Consider the following 21269-nt stretch of genomic DNA (forward strand, 5'->3'; position numbering starts at 1 on the left):
GGCTTGCAACCCATTGAGCCCAAAGGATGTCCGGAATGGGACCCCCAAGATTCCTGGAGGAGCCCCACAAGTGATGCCTCAGCATCCCCTAAACGCCTTGCCCAGGAGCACCCCTCCCATAAATCCCCTTCCAGGTGATCCCCAGCGGGTCCCCCCTCAAGATCCCCCATGTGCCTCAGTGTCTCTCCCAGGAGCGTACCAACAGGGCCGTCCCACGGGACGCCCTGCCCAGCAGCCCCCGTCCCAGAGTGCTGTCAATACAATGGGCCCGGCCTGAAGGCAGGGGTTGCAGCCCCCCTGCGGACTACGACTCCCAGATTGCCCCGCGGCCCCCAGGCAGAGCTCGGGAGGGGGCTAATGGCGCGGTGCATGCCGGGGCCTGTAGTCCTGAAGGGGGCGGCCCGCGGCCTGGCGGCCTTTGAATTTTGCCGCGAAAAGAACGCGTGGCAGCAGCCCCGCCCCCGCAGGACGCTACAGGGCGTCACCCTGGTAACGGGCCGGGGAGGGGGCGGGGCTCAGCCGCGTGCGGGTGCCGGGCCCCGGCTCCGCCGCTCAGTGTCGCCGGAGCCGCGCGCCGGGCAGGAGGGGGAGCCGCGAGCGGGGCCGCCGGGCCGGGGAGGGGGCGCAGCCGGGCCCGGAGCCGCCGCTGCAGCCGCCCGTGCGTGCGGGGCCCGCCCCGGTGCAGGCAGGAGCCGCCGGAGCAGGCTGGGCGAGCGGGGCCGGAGCTGGTGCATCCCCGCCGCCGCCGCCCTCCTCCCTGCAGCCCGGGCGTCCCCGGGAAGGGCTGAGCGAGCCGGGGCTGCTCCCTCCTCGGCGCCCGAGCGGGGCTGGAGCTGCCGCGACCCCTCCGGAGCGGGGGCGCGGGCCGGCGGCGCGTCCTCTCCGGCCTCGGCCGCCTGGCGATGAAGGGCTGACGGGGCGCGGAGGCGCCGGAGCTGCCGCTGCCTCCTGGCCGGCCGGTTTGCACCGAGGGCTGAAGGCACCGGGCGGAGCGGGCTGCGCAGAGGCGGGAGCCGCGCCGGATCCTCGGGCTCTCCCGGGCGGCCCACAAAGAAACCCCCCTCCCTGCAGAGAGCGCGGGGACCCCCCCGGGACCAGCCGCCCGGCTGCTGCGGGGCCCCCAGGATGTAACCCCCCCGCCCCGCCCGCCGCCCGCCGCCGCCGCCCTTCTTCTCTGCGCTGGAGGCTGCAGGCGAGGGGGGGACCCCGCTACACAACGCCCGTGCACCCGCCGGAGCCACTCGCCTCCGGCTCCCCCCTGTTCCAGCGCAGCCCGCGGTCCGCTGCCCCCGGAATAGCGACCTCCGCCCCGCCGCTGCCCCGGGATGGGCCTTTCGTAGCCGGCGTGACGCCCAGAGCCCGCCCGGGCCCCGGGCCAGGATTTGCCCTTTCCCCGGGCAGGATTTGGTCGCTGTTGTCAGGGATTTACCCCCCGCCCCCGCCGCCGGTTCATGGCCGCGGGGCTCGCTCCGGCCTGCAGCGTCCTGGAGAGGCGGCGCCCGGCGCAGCGCGGATGGTGAGTAGCCGGCTGGGCGGCGGGGGAAGGCGGCTCCCGCCGGGCTGTCTGCCCGCGGGCCGGGCGGGGATCCGCGCCCCTGCCCCGGTCGCCTCCGCCCGGCATCTCGCTCCTCTCGCCGTGCCCTGCCCCGGGCGCCAGGCGGAGCCGGGCCGGGCTGGCTCGGCGTCGGGGGCGGCCGTGTGGCCGCGGTCGGGCCGGCCGGCGCGGAGCTGGCCCCGGCTCCCCGGGGTGTGGGGCCAGCGGGCGGGGAAGGGGGGCCCAGCCCCTCCCGGGCAAGGGCGCCCCCGACCCCGCTGCCGGCCGCTGCTCGGGACCGGACTTCGGACAAGTGGGACCCCTGGCTGTGCCGAGCCCGGGCCGGGGGGGGCCGCGCACGACTCCTCTCCATCGCGTGTAGCCTCGGGGCGCCAGCAGCTAGGGTGACCCGAGGTCCCGATTTTATAGGGCCGGTCCCTATATTGGGAGCTTGTTCTTATCTAGGCTCCTATTTCCTCCCCATCCTCTGTTCCGATTTTTCACGCTTGCTGTCAGGTCACCCTGCCCCCACCCAGAGGCCCCCAACGCCGCCACCTGCCCCAGCGCTGCTCCGGCTTCTTCCTCCCTGCGGGGTCCTCCCCCGGGCCCCAGGCCGCGGCCGGGTCAGTGAGTGCTAACTTGGCGAGTAACTCCCCCTGCTCCCGAGTTGAGGCACTGCCGGCCTCTTCGCACCCTGTGCTCCCAGGGCCATGCAGCTGGCACCTGCCAGGGCTTCTTCTCACCCGGCTGTGAACTGCCCCAGGGTGTCACCCAGCCCAGGAGCCCTGACTGGGTGCAGTGCCTGGAATGGAAGCCTGGAAACCCAACTAGGTGTTGACTCTTGGGGGGGGGGGGGGGGGGTTGAGAGAGAGAGAGATGGCTTCTCCTAAATACCTGCCACTGGCTCAAAGCATGGGACCGGCCTGGATCTGTGGTGGAAGACTCCCCCTGCCCCCCCCCCCCCCCCACACACACACAAGGGGCACATGTGAACCCAGCAATGTCCTCTTCCTGCTACATTCTTTTGTGTGGTTGAGCCGAGCAGCTCTGACTCTGTTAACGCAGGCTGGGCCCCTCCTGTTGGGACCTGGGGGATGACCTTCTGGTATTTTTAGCTCTGAAAGGGGCTTCTCAGCTTAATGAGGAGCAGTTGAAAGGTTATGTCCAGTGCTAATAAACCCCAATGACATATTAGGCGACACAAACTGGGATAGCTCAGGCAGACCTGGCAGATTTACCTGCTTAGATTGTTTCAAGGAGAGCTCTGGCGTATTCAGGATTGCTTTCTTTCTCAACAAGCAGCGATTATGTATTTCTTTCCTCTTAATTTCATCTGTCAATTCAGTGATGAAACCAGAATGTGGTTTGTTTTTTTCTCCTTTTTCTGTTGGCTGAACTACTGGATATGTATTTGATGCAAACAACTCTCTCCTTAAAGGACCATGTCTCTTTAAGTTTTCCGCATGAGACAGAGATGGATAGTTTATTTCCATATATATTTTATATATATTTCTAGTTTCATCACTGACCCTGATGGTGTGGAACTGGATTCTTACAGGAAAAATAACCCACCTGTTCTTGCTGCTGTTTTTCTGCCTAACATCCGGATCCCTTGGTAGCTGTGGAAACACTTAGGTTGTTGCAAACAGAATTCATGAGAAGGGAAAAAACGTGAAATATTTAATGCCAGCCCCTGTGTTTATATGAATATCACGAGTAACAAAGAAGGAGAACAAAACATTTGAGAAATCTTCCTCTTTAGAAGCCGTTCTCACACTTCTAGCTCTCTCCACTTGGTTATCGACAGACCTGTCTTCAAACCCAACAAATTTCCTGAAATGCATTCAAACTAGCTCTTGGGTAGAGAGAGAATCCCCCATAATATCTCCTATAACTTCAGCGTAGGGAAATTTGAACTGCCAGAAGCAAAGCAGAACAGCCTGCAAGAGTTAAATGGATAACACTGCTGGGCATTTTGTGGCTTCCCGCTGTTTAAGCTGAGGTCAGTTCCTTTCACATGACCAAGGATGATCAGAATATCTTTCCTATCTGGCTGAGCAGAGAACAGAAAGTTAGAGGTGTTCCTAGTGCCAGGTACAAAGAACCTGTAAGAGCATCTAAATCTAGCTTTGAGGAGAGCTGCCAAATCAAGACAATTAAAATGCTAAATATGCAATGTTTTAATATTGAGCAGTCCAAGTCAAAGGTCCGATGTCTGATGGCACTTGCTTATCGGGGAATGTTTAGGATGTCCAAAGCAAAATACCCAGGGTTTGCTTCATCACTGTAAATTTAGTTCCAGGGAAGAACAGGAGTGTAATTTTAAAATGGTATCTTGTGTTTGTACTGTGCCAAATGCCTGTAGGGGAGATGATCTGCCTGGATCAAAGACTCAGGACATTACTGGCTCTTGATGCTTCAAGATACCGACAGTATTTGGTCTCTTACAGCACTGTGCATGCCTCATTCCCTTTGTGTGGCTTCTCTGACACTTAACCTGTGTGCCAGTTACCTCTCCTTGCGTGGTTGTCACGGCGGCATATTCCTAAGGGCAGAGCGTGCACAGCTATGACATGCTTTTGCCCAAGGTGGTGGCAGTGAAGGTTTAAAATTCCAAGGTTTGGTTCTGTTCTCTTTCAGCTCGGTAAGTGTCCCCGGTTACTGCAGTGGGACGAATGTTGAGCTTAGAGGAAGGATCTAGTGTTCATGGCTTTCCTTGGCTCTTGTGTAGCCTTTTTAACTATAGGGCTTGTGTTTTCATTTATTGATAAAGATGTGTGTGTGTGCTCACTCGGATTCTGACCAAATTAATCTCGTCACATTTTGAATGAAACCCAGTGAAAGGCATAGGTTAGAAAATGTATTTGTAAGTCACATGTCTTAGGCACCTCTCAGGTTCCCATTCTGAGCTTGCACTACTTCAGGTAGCCGTGTAGTGCCTTCCTTAGTAAATGGCATGCATAAGTGATACACACAACAAAATTGCAAGTGACTGGTTTAATAGAGGGGAGTGTCTTTCTGTCCGCGCAGTGTCAACTCATAATATACATCTGACGTTCTTAAGTGAACTTCTTAAAAGTACATTGCTTGCTAGAAGAAAATGTAACCTGCCAATAGCTTTCACGTAACAGGTATGACTGCAAGGGAGAGAAGAGGAACTTGTAATGTTCCTAACAGACATGGCCAATTACTGGAGGAAAACAGGAAATGCAGCAGAAGTGTAACCCATTTATGCACAAGAGGACTTGTCAGATGTACTCGTTAAGGGGAAAGATTGGCTGGGGCATTTGAGTTTGATAAACAGCTTTCCAGTGTGTGGGTTCCCTCACTTAGCTTCTCAATTTAAGAAACTGCAAACATATAAAATAGAACTGATGTGTTAGGGAACGTTTGAATCTAGTCTGGGAAATCATTTGTTGACTCTTTTTGGAAGATTCTTATGTGCTGGGGGTGTGTGTGTGTGTCTGAATTAGGTAAGGGTGCTTTGATCCAATTAGCAGGAAAAGCCTTTCTTTTGTCTTTGAGTCCCTACTGGTTAAAAGGGGAGGAAGCCAATCTTGGTCTTTAGGAACTTGGCATTCCTTCCTGTCCTTGCATACTGCTTCCTTGCCAGTTTAACAGTTGAGTAAATACCAGTGCAAGTTCTTTTCTCCGTTCAAGCTGCAAGATATGTTCAGTAGAAATAAGACCAATCATTAAACATTTAAACATCTACATCTCTGAATATTTATCCCAAGGCCAGAATAAAGAAACCTATGGAATGATGTGATTGGTCAGTTATTCTGAATAGAAACTAGAGTGGTTTTTAATGGCTCACTTTCTTAGCTAGGCGCTGATTTCTTTCCCCCTATCGACCTGCAGAGAACAAAAGGTCCCTGTTAGGAAGCCGTGGAACCCAATTTGTAGCTGCGCTGTGTACTTCGCTTTCTATGATGGTCTTCAGATATGCTAAAAGAAAAGGAGGACTCCTGGCACCTTAGAGACTGACAATTATTTGAGCATAAGCTTTCGTGAGCTACCATCGAATGCATCAGATTTGCTGTGGTTCTTTAGAGCTTTCGGAGGGAATCTCTGATTTGGGTGCTCTCTCGTCATGGCTTTCTATGGGTGGGTAAATATCACAATTTGCCGTCCGTTCTGAGGCTGGGGGTAGGAGTGAGCTATCCCAGGTGTTTGAGGGTGATCCCGAACACCAGGGGTGCTGGAACAGTTTGTCGTGGGGGTGCTTAGAGCCACTGAACCAAACTGTAAACCCTGGATATGATGGAAACCACTTCGAGCCGGGGCTGCGGCAGCCCCCCCAGTTCCCGCACCTCTGTCTGTACCTCATGAATTAAGAACTTCTGCTTGCCCATGATGCTGCTCTTGTGGTATCCTTGAGTAAACGTAGCGTGTAGCCCTTGTGGGAGGTGCTGGTGCCTGGGGTTCCCCAGTGATCTTCAGCACAGGTGTGGCGTGGTCAGCAGCAGTGCCGGCTTCTCCCTGCACAGCCCGTCAACTTCAAGCCTGACCTGGAGCGGGTGTCCCTAGAGGGAGTTTACTGCTTGCCTTCTCTGCTGGAGAGATGATGTCCCCGGGCGCTGACTGAGCCCCCAAATGCTTCTCTCACAAGCCACCAAACAGCCTGCCGGCAGCAATGGCACCTGATCTGAGCTGGCCCTGAACCTGTGGCTGATGGGTGCCCAGTTGCTGTCTCTGCAGTCACCCTGTACTCTTCTGTTCCAAGCAGGGCCAATGTAGGGCGCTTTCTTCCCGGGCCTGATGCTCTGGGCCTTTCTGTTGCAGCAGCGGCTGGACTTTTACAGTTGGCTCGTCTTGGTGCAGCAAGCTGTGGCTGAACTCCTTTGTTAGCGGTGGGTGCCGTGCCAGGCCACCTCACCCTCGCACACCCTGACGCTCGCACGCCCTCTGCTAGTGAGTCCTAGCCAGGGGCACGGCAAACTTGGGTGATCTGACGGTCCGGATAAATGTCCAGTAGGGACCAGCACACACTTCCCCCATTCATTCTTTTCCCCCACCTGCTTGAACAGGTGTCTCGAGGGGTGGTTTGAGAGGGTCCCTAGAGCAAGGTGCACTGTCTGACTCACAGATCCCCGAGTAGGAGGCCGAAACACTGGAGCACCTCGGACGCAGAGGTAGCTGTATCTCACGCAGCTGTGAGTAAAACGCTGGCCTCTTCTAAAATCCTGTAACTGAACTCCGTGGCCAGATCTCCAAGATAATTCATCATAATACCCGGCTCTTACACCGCACCCTGTGGGAGCTGTGACTGAGCTGTAGTTGTAGGTTGGTGGGGGAGTGGGGGATTCGATTTTTATAAAGCCCAGTCTGAGGGAAAATGCAAGTCCCTGCATATTCCATTTCCTTGTTTCCCCAGTAATGTCAGATATTGCGGTTTGTTTGGCCAGTGCTTCCGTTAGTGGGTTTTCCCCTCCCTCATCTTAGTTAGAATTGGGTTTCTAAAAGCTTTGCCGGGCGGGCGAGAGTTGTTTACGGAGTACCAGTCTCACCAGCGCTTTACGGTGAGTAGAATGCATGTGCACTAGTAAAATACACATGCATTACAAGCATGAGAGATGTGTATCTACAGGGTTGATCTGCAGCTGGGTTGGGATCGGGCTGGCCTTTTTGCTTGTGCCACCCAATTGCCTGGTGGTGGGTATTTGGATTTGCAGCGGCAGAAAAAACGTCTTTCCGAGCAGAGACCATGCTCCCAAAGAGGGAGCCCGTCCTCCTGCAAGTGATTGTGGAAATTGATGTACTTCTGCAGCACGCATGCATGAGAAAATAAGACATTTCTCCTTTCTCTTGTGCCTGCACATTCCTCAAAACCCTAATATTCATGAAAGGTAATTCAATCAAACCGTGATTCCTATCAGCTAATGCAGCAAAGCTGGCACAGGGTGAGAATGGAAGCCAGGAACACAAAAGCCCTGTTTTATTACCTCCTGCTTGCCTCAGAATTGCTTTTCTCCCTCGAGTGAGCTGGCTAAAGCTGGCTTTATTATGTTAACCTATTTGCGTGTCAAGAGCTATTGTGCCTCTTTTTATCTGTGTTTGTATTTGCTCGGTGCAGGGAAGAAAAGGAGGAGGCGAAAATGGCTGGCTGGTCAGTGCTTTGCACTCTGAGGGCACTGATTGGTTGCTAAGTGATTTGCATCCCCGGTAATCACTTTTATCTCAGAAGGATGTCGTGGATAATTATAAGCCTACTGACATCTTTTGAAATCTGCCTAATGGGTGTTTTAATTTACATGGGGAGAAGGGGCTATTTGCGTTGCTCTGACTACAGGTTGCGTGGGTATATAGTTAAAAAAAATTATTTTCCATGTAAAGTGGAAATGGCTCCCTGGGAATTTAGGACTGGCAAAGCCCCACCCTGCAGAGAAACAGAATGAACCCAAAAGCTGTGGCCCTCTAGGCACATTGTGACTTCCATTTATAGTGAACCTCTGCCTGGAGTGAAAGCGTGGTTGATTCTGTTTCCCACTCAGGATTGTCTAGTACTGTATGTCCCAGTAACAGCTGACTGGCTTGGCGTGGCCTTGAATTCCCTATCTGATGATCATCACTTTCCATGGATTTTTTCCACTAGGGCTGGGGGAGTGCTTCTCCTTTCAAAAAAAGAAAAGGAGGACTTGTGGCACCTTAGAGACTAACCAATTTATTTGAGCATGAGCTTTCGTGAGCTACAGCTCACTTCATCGGATGCATGTTCACAAATTGAAGCTTTGTGTGTTAGGACCACTCCACTCAACGAATTTCTCTTAATAAATATACAGAGGCAGCAGGCTTGTAGCAGCGCCATTCTGAGAGATTGCTCGTCCTGAGCTGTGTGGATGCTACACTCCTTTTCTAACACCCCCCCACCCCGGGTATAGCTGCACTGGTGGGAAAGCGAGCGTAGATTGTTAGCCTGCTGAGCTGTTCCCTGTGCAGAGAACTTGGGTTTGGCTGGCCGCCGCTAAAACATGGAATGCAGCAAACCCATCGACATGAGGCAAACTCACATGGCTAATTGGTCACACATACAGCCTGGCTCCAGCCACCACTGGGTTAGCCAGATACTTCCTTGGAGCTCAGACTAATGGATGAACTGTTGCCTTGTGTAATATCCGCGGGGTGTTGGTTTAGGTAATACGTTCCTTGCATCTTACTCTTCCCCCTAGGCTCTCGCTCTCCCATGGCTGCAAGTGTTTGTGGTGATAATGTGTAGCTGCATTTTAGGGGTTCCCAGAGGGAAGCTGGAGACTTTGGAAGCTGAGTTGGAGACACTAGGGGCTTTTGGTACCCGGTGAGGTGCCTTGGGATTGTGGGATGAAAACACTTTGTGAGTGGAGCTCTAAAACAAGCCGGCTATGCAATAGTTAACAATGTTGACATTTACTTTCTCATTTTTAGGTTTCAGAGTCCATCTCCAATGAGATAAACGGGGCAGTCTGCAGCTCTCGGTTGTTGTTCCAGGCTGTCTGTAGGTTGGGGCAGAGATAGCTGCATCTCTTTACAGTTGGGCCACATTTAAGGGGCTTTCTTTACTGCCCTAAAGGCTGGAACCATCTTTTGGAGGAGGGGCGGTATCTGCTTCTGTCATGCAAAATACATGGGCCCTGGATAGCGACCTGAGATTTGCATGGCATGGCCTGCAGACCATGTACACATCGGTGTTCTGCAATTCAGCCTTGGCCACCTTCTCCCTTAATATGGACGTATGGCCTGTAGAGAGTATAAGTCCGAGCATGCACAGGGAGCTGGCTGCTTGGCATTGAACTCCAGTCCTTCATATTACAGACTAGGTGAGTGCAGTCAGGTTACTTTATGAAGATCATGTGTGGACCCAGTGTTCTGGGCAGTTGTTAATGCAGTCTTCGTTTGGAGAAAGTCTGGACACATCCCCTACTCAGCACATTGGAGAATGGAGGTCTTCACAGCCCACGTCTGCGCACGACAACCCTGCCATCTGGAAAGGCTGTCTGTCTGCCTGGCCAGGCTTTCATCCTGAGTGCTTGGGTAGAAACGCAGGAATCCTGAAACCCAGAGATTCAGGAAAGCAGCCGCATGCTGCCCTTGGCAAAGGCTCTCCTGCAGATGCTGTTTGCAGTGAGACCCTTGTTGCATTCTTAGGAGTCCCACGCATTCCTGATGGTGGTCACATGTCTGGTGCCCTTTGGGCTCTGTGTATGTGTGGGGGCGAAGCCACAATTCCATGAACTGCATCAACTAAGCCCAACCCAACGTCTCAGTAAACGTGGGAGCTTTAGCCCTAACTTGACCACGGGTCTGAGAACCATCCCCCGCGGCCTGCTGTTTATGAGCTGACCCTGTGGCCCTGCAGGCCTGACATGGGTTCATGAAGGATGGCCTACAAAGACCATTGTAATACCACTGGCTTGGCCAGCAGCGTGGGGGAGGAGGGAGTAGTGAACTTTCCTGAGGGTAATTCTTGAATTTGGCATTTGAAGAATGTGGCTGGCGCAGAGACCCGTGACCCAGTGCCTAGCCTGCTTCTGCCAACTCTATCTTGACACGTAGAGGTGGAAACAAAAATCCATGGAAAATGTGATGCACCTGTTTAATTTGGGTCCCTCAGAGCTAAGCAAGGGTAGATTGAGTTGAGGGGAGTAAGAAGCCAGTAGCGTCCCTGTAGGACAAGCTGGGGGACCGTGCACCAGCGCTCTCTCCCTGATCGCGCTTCTAAATTGTTGTGCAAGATGAGTAGGATATTAGTAATGTGGATTTCTTTCCGTCCCAGCCCCCCTTCCCACGTAGCCGTTTTCAGGGTCTGGGTGGGGTGGGGTTTTTGGTGTGTGTTTTTTGCTAGTGAGCAGTATCCGTTTATGGCTCACTGTAAACAAACTCCCAATGAAAGAAAGTTAATGACCTGAAACTGACAAGAGCCTGCTGGGAATTTTTATAGTCCCTGGGATTCCTTTTGCTAAAGAGAGAGTCGATCAGCATTTGTAACCCAAAATGGCAAGCCGCACACGCCCAAACCCCTCAGAACAAGCCGCTCCCGAGCAGGAGCTGAGAAGGCGCGAGGGCTTAGCGAAGAGCAGCTGCAGCAGAAAGGGGGATTTTAACCCGTTATTGATGGTCTGAATTGAGCTCTTGGCCCACTGATAGATGGAGTGTGGGTGCATGCATGCGTTTCCATGGGGTCCCCCCCTCTCCTGGAATCAAGGAATCTTCTATGCTTTTACATCTGCCAGTTGTAGGTCATTTTTGTCATGCTTCAGGCTAGAACTAAAGCTGGCTTATCATCAGTGGTAACCAAACACTAATAAAGCCTTAATACTCTGCAGTGAAGAGATTTAGCTGTCAGAGATAAATATTCATATTGCTTTCTAATTCAGCTTCAGCTCCGCAACAAGGGAGCGGTGGGGAGGAAAGATGCAAATACTGCCGGGTGTTTTTTAATGTTGGTGATGCTGCTAGCCACTGTAGGTCACTGCTTCTATAGGGCGAGGTCCTGCTCGGGTGTTTGGCCGTCAGTTTTAGACTGCGCTGTTGCTAATTGCATGATGTAAATATTCCCGTTAATGCTGTTGAATTACAAGACTGTTCGCATGATGCAGATTGTTCCGTGCATGTGCGCTTGTACTGTTGTTGATATAGCCGGAAGCAGGGCCACTGAGTCGGGTAATGTTTACTGACCTAGTCTCTTGCTCTGATAACCCCTCGCGACCCCCATACACACTGCCTGGATATACGTGCTTGGTTTGATTTCCTGGGCAGAGCTGGCAGTTAAAGCTGACAAATTGAAAGAGGCTTTAAGTTGATTCAGGTTAATTATTAGTAGTCAGGGGAATATCAGTTTTTAAAGGGATGCTCTTGGCTAGTTTGGAGCATCAAAGCTTCGGTTTTTTCCTCAAGAGGTTTACAAAGCCTGATATAGACCAGGACAGTTTTCCCTTTTAAGAAGACGCTGGCTAAGTTTTAGATTCAGTGCATTGCTCTGCAGTTCAGAAGTGCAGCATCATATTAGTGCTCGAGAATCCGAAAACAAATATAAACAAAGCGAACTGAAACAGAGCTGCCTATTCCTCTGTCCAAGGTGAGTGAAATAAAATTAAGGAATGGCACGTCAGAAATCCTTCTGGCTTGTAGGGCCATCGTCCAAGTGCTGTGGGGTCAGTTCCAAAAATGAGTTGCCAACAACTTGAGGTTCAGGACCTTCCTGTGAGTCACCCGGAGAACATTCATGCTTTCGCCGTTGCATATTCCTAGCTTTTTAAAAAATGTTTCTCTTGGGAAACCCACAGAGAAGGGAAACTGATCGTAGAGGGGCAGTCGCAGGTTTGACTTGAAGCAAGGTACTGTCAGATGCCCAAAGTAGACTCAGATAGAGGGGCATTATTTTCTGCAGTCTTCGTGATCTTGGGGTTACTTGTAACAATAGAAGTGGGGGAGGAAATTAGAGAAGTGGGGTTTTTATTTTATTTTTTTTAACAATCCTGAATTGTTAAGACCAGGTCAAGGAATCATTTAAGTTGCTGACTTCCGTGTAATATGGCATTTGAGTCTGTTTATGTATATTCTTCATTGGCTACCTTTTCTGTCTTTTGTTCTTGATGGTTCACTGCCTCCAGGGTTCTGCAGCCCCATTCTGGCTTCCGAAGTACTGAATCGGAGTGTGCGTGTAATAGAAATACTCCATTAATATCTGTTGTAGTTTTACAATCTTGGAGGGCTTATCTTTTCTTGTGTAATTCCCATTAATGTCAATGGGAATTAAACAGACCAGAATAGATGCATAATATCTAGACAGTCGGCAATGAGTTTCTGAGAGAATAAATCACTGGGGATAGAATGAATAAAGTATACTGGAAAAACACCCTAACCACCTCCCTGTATGTAGATCTGCAGCAATCCAGTAATAGCGTCTGGTCCCAGCCCTGGAAAGACATGTCTATATGTTAATGCTGTCTAATGAGCTGGGTATAAAAGCAACTGCTGAAGTTAATAAAGGAAAATGCTTGTTGAAAAAGTGACAGATCCCCAGCAGAACGCTGCTCTGGGGTCAGGATGTTTTCTTTCTGCCCCTGTTGAGGAGCTATTCTTCACCATAGTTTTGAAAAGGGGCTAAAACTCTGGTTTGGGGTGAATATGGGACTTTCCATATTGATCCTAGGTCTTTTCGAGTGCCCCGTGTGCGGTGGTGTACAAACCCAGTCCTTATGGATCTCAGCAAGGCTCTTGGGCTGCTATGTCCCAAGGGGAGAGACGGTTCTCATGGATTTTGTGTCAGCAGCTTTGTGGTTGTAGCTCTGTCAAAGCAAACAGCTCTGTGGCGGCGGGGGGAGCTCCAACCTTCCTGGGCACTCTGGAAAAGAGTGAAAGGGTCAGTCAGGTTTTTCTGGATAACAGCACAGCCAAGGTCAGTTGCCTCTGACCCCCGCGGCCTGGCACTCCAAGCACTGGCTGGGTCATGACGGCAGGGGTCACTCCCCTGATCCAGACCTCCTGTTGGACAGCCTTTTGCCCTGTGTGGCATTCAGAGAGCAGGGACTGAACCAGTAGCAATGTAACCCTTAGCGCAGCCTCTTCCCTGTGGATGCCCTACAGCAAAGGGGCCCTGCTCTGGGCTGGAAAGAGAACAGTGCCAAGGATGGCCTAAACGCTAGGTAAGAAGAGAGCCGGCGATCTGGCATCATGGCTGGGACCGCGTGTGCACTGCCTGCTCCATTCTTGACTCTCAGCCCCTGGGCACTTGGTAACGTCAGTCACCCCAGCTCAGGCCTGCCCTGCCACATGGCGAGGGTTCTTCCCGTGTCCCTCCCTGCACCTTGGTTGTACACATGCAGGCTGAAGCCCTGTTGTTACCTAAAGGGCGGGTACAATGTGCCATGACGATGCAAGCTTTCCCGTACCCCAGTGCCTTAGCTCTGAGCTGTAGACTTCCCTCCGCCTACCCCTGAAGGTGAGAGGTAGATCAGTGTCGGTGCTCCCCACGGCTGTGTCTACACTGCCACTTTCAGAGCGAGAACTTCAGTCGTTCAGGGGTGTGAAAAAACACCCCCCGAGCAACACAAGTTTGAGTGCTGAAAAGTGTCACTATGGACAGCGCTTCATCGCCAGGAGCTTCCAGCAATAAAGCGACCACCCCTCATTCGGGATGGGTTTTTTTTTTAATCGCTGGGAGAGCTCGCCCTGGTGATAAAGCGTGACCTCACTGCCCACGTCACAGGGGTGTAGACAAACCCTAATTGAGCCTGCACATTGCAATGGGCCCTGGGTCAGAGCTATAAGAGTTCCTGGTGGACAGGAGTTTTCAGCTAAGCTGGCGTGCCCCTCCTTCCTGGCAGCTGCCGTGTAGCAATGGAGGATGCTGCCGGCTGAATGCAAACAGGCAAAAGGCTTCTGCTCCCATTGCTGGTCACCTGGGCCAGTCTGCTCCTGCTTCCTCCGGGGCACAGCCAGGGCTGGAGACCTGCTGCCCCGAAACCTGTGCCCCTCCCAGCCATGGACTCTGTCTTTCTCAGCGTCTGCCAGGAACACAGATGGACGCAGTAGGTTTTCAACAGCCCTAATGCTGGGGGATATGAAAGATTAAGTTTGGTGACCATTTTTTAACTCAATAAAGGGAAAGACAAGCTGGAGTCTGCAGTCCAGAGATATAATTAGTTCGCAGCAGTGACGCTTTCTTGATTTAGCTTCAGAGAGCAGAACAAGACAAGGATGTTATACCCAATTAGCAATAACATACAGTCGGAGCTTGAATAGGTGAGATAACAAGCTATTTTTACGACTTTTCTTTACAGACTTTACAAAACAAGGGGGTATCAAGTCTTTATTTCTTTTCCCCAGGGAACAGTTATTAGTGATCTAGGAATTTCCAAAGCCAAATGATACATTTGTTAACAAAAACACTAAAAAGCCTAATGGTTAAAATACAGCCGTTGGCAGCCTGGGGATGGAGCAGCGGGTGGCTCCTGCTAACACAGGCCTTCCAGTTCCCGTCACAGGTGTCGCTCGGGGCTGCTCTCCGCACTGGCTTTTCCCCACAGGACACGTGAGCTCTGACCTGCTTGTTGGCTGGCTGCATATGGCCCTGTGTAGCTGGCGGCACTCTGCCATAGGAAGAGCCCTGGTTTCCTATTAGAATTGTCTGCCCCAGGGTTGTTCTCCACAGGCCCCGGGCGTTAGGCTGTCGGCTGAACACCTGCAGGGAATAACGCGTAACCGCAGACAGTGCAGCGCGAGGCGCTAACTGGGGTATTAGTGCAATAGGAGAATTGTTGCTTTCTTCTTTGATCTTGAGTTCTGGCTCCCGCAGGAAGTGTTGGGCGTCCCACTGCTCGGTGTTAAGGTTGCAAACTCTGATGGGCCCTTGGGAAAGAATACAGGTGAACGGCACCGGAGTGTCTCTTGGTAACTAGATGCGCTTACTAGGTGGAGAGAAGCCATCCCAACTCGGCATTGTACAGCCACCATGGCAAGTAAGGTCAAACAGGTGTTCTTCAGATGGGGTCTTGCTAAGGCTAAGTAATAATGGTCCAGCATTTGTGGGAAAGGTGCCCCGGGATGTTTGAGATACTGGAACTTGATCAGAGGTTCCCTACTACCCCCAGAGCTTGGGATTGGTGGAACGGGCCAACTGCACTGTGACAGCTGGGCTTAGTAAGCTGGTAAGCAACTCATGAAAAAATGGAGATGTTAAACAAGCCTTTGTCTTGATGGCCACCAGGGGAAGGATAGCAATTGAGGCTGTGGCTGGAAGGGAGATGGGACTCTCAGAGCATGTATTCATTACCCAGTGACTAAAATAACTCCATGGGGCACCGTAACAGAGCAGTGGGTTAAGAAACTGGTATGGCATGTGCAAAAAGTACACAAGATGGTAGTGGGAAACCTGTGAAGGGCCTAGTCCTGGAGATGTGTGTAGCATGTCCCAGTGAGCTCCTCACAGGTAAGTCACCAAATCACTTCATGTGTTGCCTCACTAATAAAAATGTTACTCCAAGCGGCTGAGTAGTAAATCTCTGTCCAACAGGTGAGTCATGTGAGGCTGGGCTGGAGGGTAGGCTGTAGGAAAGGGCTCTAGGTCGAAAAGCCATGGCCAATGCGCCTGATGACGCATGTGCATGATCCTCTCCGTTCTATTGAGTTTTCCTGTTGGCTTCCATAACCAGAACAACGCTGTCCCCGCTGGCCTTTGGTGCCACCACAAAGCAGCCGATGCTCAGGGAATGACTCGCCCTATGCAGAGCTAGTGATGGTCAAGGATTTCAGCGGTGCTCCATCAATGCAGGTCTTTGGAAACAACCACCTGGCTTTCCCAGCACGGACAGGGGCAGATCCTGTCTGGGGGTTGTTCCGTTTCAGCTGATGCTGAGTAGATGCTCCCGGTGAGGCTGCTGCATATGAAGAGGTGGGAGGGGAGGGAAGGTAGGTGCTCTATGCTCTCAACTGCAGCAGACAGCCAGCCCTGTTCCTGAGCTTCTGCCTTTGCCTCAAGTTCCTGGTCAGCGACTTCTGTTGGGGTTCATCCAGGCCTTGACACTGGCTCTGCTTGTTCCCTTATCTGCGCCTTCACTGCTTCCTGTTGCCGCCGCTGCCCTTCCATGCAGCGTGGCTTCCTTGCTTGCCCAATTGCACAGGGTCCTCAATGCACAGGTGGGGCGATCTTGAGGGGGAGGGGCATCTCTGCTGTCTTTCCCATCCACCCTTACATCCCTGCATGGACTTGCATACATCTGACTCCATGGCTCATGCCTATTCAGTCCCTCCCATCTTGGCGGGCGCTGTTCCGTCCCTATGCCTTGCACAGCAGGAATCTCTCACTCGTCTTCCTCTGGACTGCAGAGTCGCACGTTGTAAGCCCTCCCCTTGGCGTATGCTTGGCTTTCTGAAGCCCTTGTGCAATGCATGCTCTGAAGAGAGCTTGAAGACTTATGGCCCGCGCAGGTCCAGCAGCTGCACGGGGGTGTCTCTCAATAGAATAGCGGAGCCGCCTAGCTCTTCTGCAGGGCTTTTCATCAGCAGAGCTCACAGCACTTTACAGAGGAGATAAGTGTCATTATCCCTGTTTTACAGATGAAGAAATTGAGGCACAGAGAAGCGAGGTGACTTGCACAAGGCCAGTGGCCAAGCCGGGAATAGAACCTAGGCCTTGAAGACAAAGTCCAGTGCTTTATCCACTAGGAAATGCTGCCTCCCTATGTTTGTTTTAAATTATGGCCAGACTCTTGATACCTTACTGTGCTCTCCTGCTACTCAGCACCTTAAATAACATAGTGAACATCTGGCTTCAGTTGGGGCGGGGCGGTGGTCACTGTCCTCTGCTAGGCAGCCATGTTAGACTGGGCAAGGATGGATGTGTATAGGGAATTATAAGAGTTAGTAGGAGTGTAGCTAATGCAGATCCTCTTTTAGCTCCAGGGGAGCAGGCCAGGTCCTGGTCCACGGAACCAAAGGCCCAGTGGCTGTTTCCACGTGCTGGCTCGGTGCTCTAGCTGGCAACCATGGCCTGTTTGTTACAGAATGAGTTTTCCCCTCTCCAAAATGGTTATTCCTTTTTCAAAGCCGTGCCTTGGGCTTCTGGGTGTAAAATGGGATCTTCTCCCCCTCCGGGCTGTATTGGTAACCGGGACTCGGTCTCCCTCTGGATGTGGATGGAATCTGCCTTTGCTTTTTTGTCTTCCCTTGTCAGCAGCACGGGAACAGGACAATCTAATGTCAGATAACTGACAAATCAAGTCATGCAAAGTGGGAGTTTAATTGCAAACAGTTTTTATGGATTGTGCTCGCATCTGTGCTGCCATATGCAAAAAAACAAAACAAAATCACCCCTGATCTTTTCTCACCCTAACAAATCCACTTGGAAAGAAACACAGTTGGAGGCTTCAAATCAGGAGCTAGTGAGATCTTTTTACATATTTTTATCTGTCTTTGTAAACCACATCTCAGCTCTGGGCTGCAGATGCTCAGGGAGCAGGGGGTACGGAGCGGGCTCTGGCTCCATGGCCATGTCTGGCATTCCGTGCAGCTCCGTGCATCGTTTGGGCTGAGAGTGAAACGATTTGGTGGAAGGCAGCTTGTTGAGGCTTCATCTCCTGTTGTGTGTGTGTGTGTGTGTGTGTGTGTGTGTTTTTTTGTTGCAGTGCTATTAATGTTACATTAAAAACCGATTCTAGTTAGTCGTGTGGGCAATAAGTTTTATGAGATTGGCGGCCAATAAAACGAGGGATGTGTGTGTGTGCAGTGAATATTTCTTATCTGCTAGGATAAGGATTTATGTCCCATTAACTGGCAAATTGCCCTGTGTCCTCAGCCGGAGGGTTCCCCGGTTCCGCTCTCTGCTGAATGTACTGCCTTGAGTTGCTCTAGGGACATGAGGGGTTTTTGACTCCTAAGCAAGCCCCCTTCCCCATTTGCATCTGAATCTAGGGAGCGGCTTTTGAGGCCTCATCTCTGACTGCCTGGCATGGAGGGCAGGATTCTGGAGTGCCTGTTTCAGGCTAGAGGCGTTAACGGTGTTGCTCTGATTCCAAGGCGTGGCTCCTGTCTGTCTCCTCCCTAGGCCGAGGAGTTTGAGTGGGGTTGGTTGTGTTGGCAGAAGGAAAGCTCCAGGCCTCTGTGAGAGCAGCAGCATGTTGCTGGTACAGGGAAATCCGAACCCCGTGCAGAGCTGGGCTCGGAGGGAGGTCTGTGTCTGCCCACTCTTTTCCTTGCGTCCTGGAGAGGCAGCTCCTTTGCCTGTGAAGGGAGGCCCCCAGGGCCAGCGCTCTGTCCAAGGGATGGCAGGACACAGCTTTACATTCTACGGTATGCCAGCACCAGGAGCAAAATGCCATGGTGCCCTCATCCTTTCCGAGGGGCACAGGGCTGGGTTCCGCCAGTAGCCCCCGTGGCTTAATTGTAAGACCTGCTGCTTTTCTCCCTGACTCTTCCCTCTCTGGCTCTCTTGGGCTAGCGGTCTGCCTCTGAGAAGCAGCTTCCGCATCCAGGCAAGAGGCCCAGCTCGTGTTGGGGCTGGCACTGGCGGCTCCCCTGCCCTTGTTCTCTGGGGCACTGAGCAGTGCTCTGTTAGTCACTCACCCAGGAGGCAGCTCCTGACCAGCAGCTGCAGGAGGTGCCCTTTGGCTAAGGGGAGCAGTGCAGATGGATTTTGGTGCCCTCTCATCGCTGGGTATCAGGACACCAGTGGCCCCCGTGTTTGAAAATAGCCCTTGCCCTGTGGTGCCTTTCGAGTGCTGCTTGAAGCTGAAATGTGACCTTTCCCAGCCAGGCGTCCCAGGCTGGGTGTGAGTACCGGGACTGCGTGTGGCATGGGCCGAGCAGCCCGGTACCATTCTGGGCCCAAGTTACCTTTCTTGAGCTTGCCATAAGGAGCACTTCTAGGGGCATGGCTTCCACTCGTGGCACCCGTGGGCCCACGCTTCATGCCTGCTGCCACTGTACGGAGCCGTGGTGACCGTGAAAGCCCTCCGTGCTGGGGGCACGCAGGGCGTCGTGAGGAGCTGGTGCCGTGCAGGGGGCCGCAGGGTGGCCCTTGCTGCGCTCTCTGAGCGTGGTGCTCAGTAGCTGAGCGTGGGTTGAACGGGCGGCTGAGTTCCAGGGCTGTTCGCTTCTGTCCTGGGCTGTCACAGACATGGCATCCGTCACGGGAGCGCATGAGCCTGGGGGTCGTTGGACCCAGCCAGGCTGTTTGTTTTGGTTGGCTGGCACGTGGCCGTCGCTAATCTAAGCCGCTTTTTCCTTTTAAGGGAAAGGCAAATGGGTGTTCTGTAGCTTCTGTGAGACGCTGCTACTCTGTGACCTACAGTCTTGTCCCCTGCACAGTATCGGCTAGATAACCAGATGTCTGCCATCTCATAGCGCTGTGTTCCCGCTTGATATTGCTGATCGATGACAATTGATTTGCCTCCTGTGTAACCCTGAAGCGGTCAGGACGGCTGAGGGCTTTTTCCGGGCACCGAGAGAGCTTGAGCTCTTCTCTCCTTTCATTTTTCTTCTGAGGCCTGGTTTCTGGGTCCTCAGGCCCCTGTGCTTCTGCCTCTGCTTAGACTCTGCCCCCAAATGCAGGCTTCACCCGCAACATTTGGGACTGTCCTAAAAACTGGGGCTTTCACAGGTTACCCACAATACAAACTGCCTAGTAAAACCTCGGTGCTGAAAGCTTGGGTTTGAGGTAATTCAGCTGCGCTTTTAATAACTGACACCAATCCGCCGGCTGGTGATGGGACACTAGATAGTCACGGCTCCGAGTTACTCCAGAGAATCCTTGCTCAGGTGGCTGGCTGGTGGGTCTTGCCCACATGCGCAGGGTCTAACTGATGGCCACATTTGGGTCTGGAAGGAATTTTCCCCCATGTCAGATTGGCAGAGACCCTGTGAGGGAGGGAGTTCGCCTTCCTCTGCAGCATAGGGCACGGGTCGCTGGCAGGTTTGAACTAGTACAAATGGTGGATTCTCTGTAACTTGAAGTCTTTAAACCATGATTTGAGGATGTCAGTAGCTCAGCCAGAGGTCCGGGGTCTGTTACAGGAGTGGATGGGTGAGGTTCAGCGCGCTGCGATGTGCCGGAGCTCAGACCAGATGATCGCGATGGTCCCTTCTGGCCTTGCAGTCTGAGTCTGTGTTCGTGTGGGGTATTTTCTTGTTGCTTTTCACTCCTCTTGCTTAACAAAATCGGAGGGGCTCGTCTGGGCGTCTTCCCCACAGTGTGCCAGCAGGGAGTTGTGTGCGTTTCCAGTTCAGCGCAGCGGGAGGGCTAAATCCACGCAGGCCCTGCTCCCCTTGAAATCCAGAGTGGCCCGTTTCTATTCCTGTCAGGCCTGGTCCAGTTTGGGGCCAGTATTGTGCTGCTGGGGCTCTTGAAAGGAACTCCGAAATGCAGCTCCTTGGGCGTGACCAGGAATGGGCTGGGCTGGGGTAGAGGCGTTGAGCCTGAAGCTGGTGTTAGCTCGGAGAAGCGAAGGGCGGCTGATCCCTTGGAATGTTCCTGCTCGTCTGTTGCAGAAGAAACGAGCTGTTCACCCCCTAGCCCCGGACAGCTGGCACTAATTGCCGCCCTGTGGGCAGAGGAGGCACTGAGTGACTGAGCCATGGGGGCCGTTCCCTGCACCCCCAAGGCTGAGCGTGTTGGCAGGGCTGCTGCTGCCAGTGAGGAATGGGGGATGGTGGAGGCCAGCGTAGTCGGTTCCCCTCAGCCGGGGCAGCGTGGCTCCCTTCGCTGCGTTCTTCACCCGTCGCCCTTGCGCTCGGGGGAGAAGGAAGCTGCTGAGTCGACGGCCGGCCGTGTCCTTCTGTGCCTGCAGTGACAGTAGCTGTGCGAGCTGCGGGTACCCGAACGCGGCACCCCTCCTGCACGCCTCGCGGGCAGCGCTGCCCCGGCAAGCACAAACCCCTGCTGCTAGCCATCGCTCTAAACCCGCCCGAGTGGAGTTCAGTTGTTCGTTGGGGTCTGTAGCTTGGGCGGAGGGTAGCCATCTGCGGGAATAGGAACGATCGCTCCCTTGTCTGTCCCGTCCAGTGGGATCCGGTCAGGGCACGCCGTCCTAGAGCAGCACTCCCAAGGGTTGGGGGGCCGCCCAGCGCCTGGCCCGGAGAGCTCTAGGAGGGCTCCCGAGCACACGGTGTGGGATGTTGCTGATCTGTTGTACAGAGGAGCATGTGTGTCGGGGTGTTCTGAACTATGGGCTCTTGGCAAAGAGCTTCCACAGATGTCACTACCCGGTGGGGGCGCTAGCGTAGATCAGTGGCCGTCATGCCAGTCATGGCGCCCAGAGCACGG

At 53.2% G+C, this 21269-nt stretch overlaps 1 protein-coding gene across 3 annotated transcripts in view; it reads left to right on the forward strand.

Moving 5' to 3' along the window:
• The first annotated feature begins 602 nt into the window (after positions 1 to 602).
• Positions 603 to 21269, forward strand: part of FAM222A (family with sequence similarity 222 member A) — a 107712-nt gene continuing 87045 nt past the window's right edge. For all 3 annotated transcript variants that reach the window (XM_073312860.2, XM_073312859.2, XM_073312861.2), the window contains exon 1: positions 603 to 1516. The gene's annotated coding sequence lies outside the window, so the exon portion shown is untranslated. The remainder of the gene's footprint in view (positions 1517 to 21269) is intronic.

The sequence above is a fragment of the Lepidochelys kempii genome, chromosome 15 (assembly GCF_965140285.1).
Source record: "Lepidochelys kempii isolate rLepKem1 chromosome 15, rLepKem1.hap1, whole genome shotgun sequence".
Classification (NCBI taxonomy): domain Eukaryota; kingdom Metazoa; phylum Chordata; order Testudines; family Cheloniidae; genus Lepidochelys; species Lepidochelys kempii.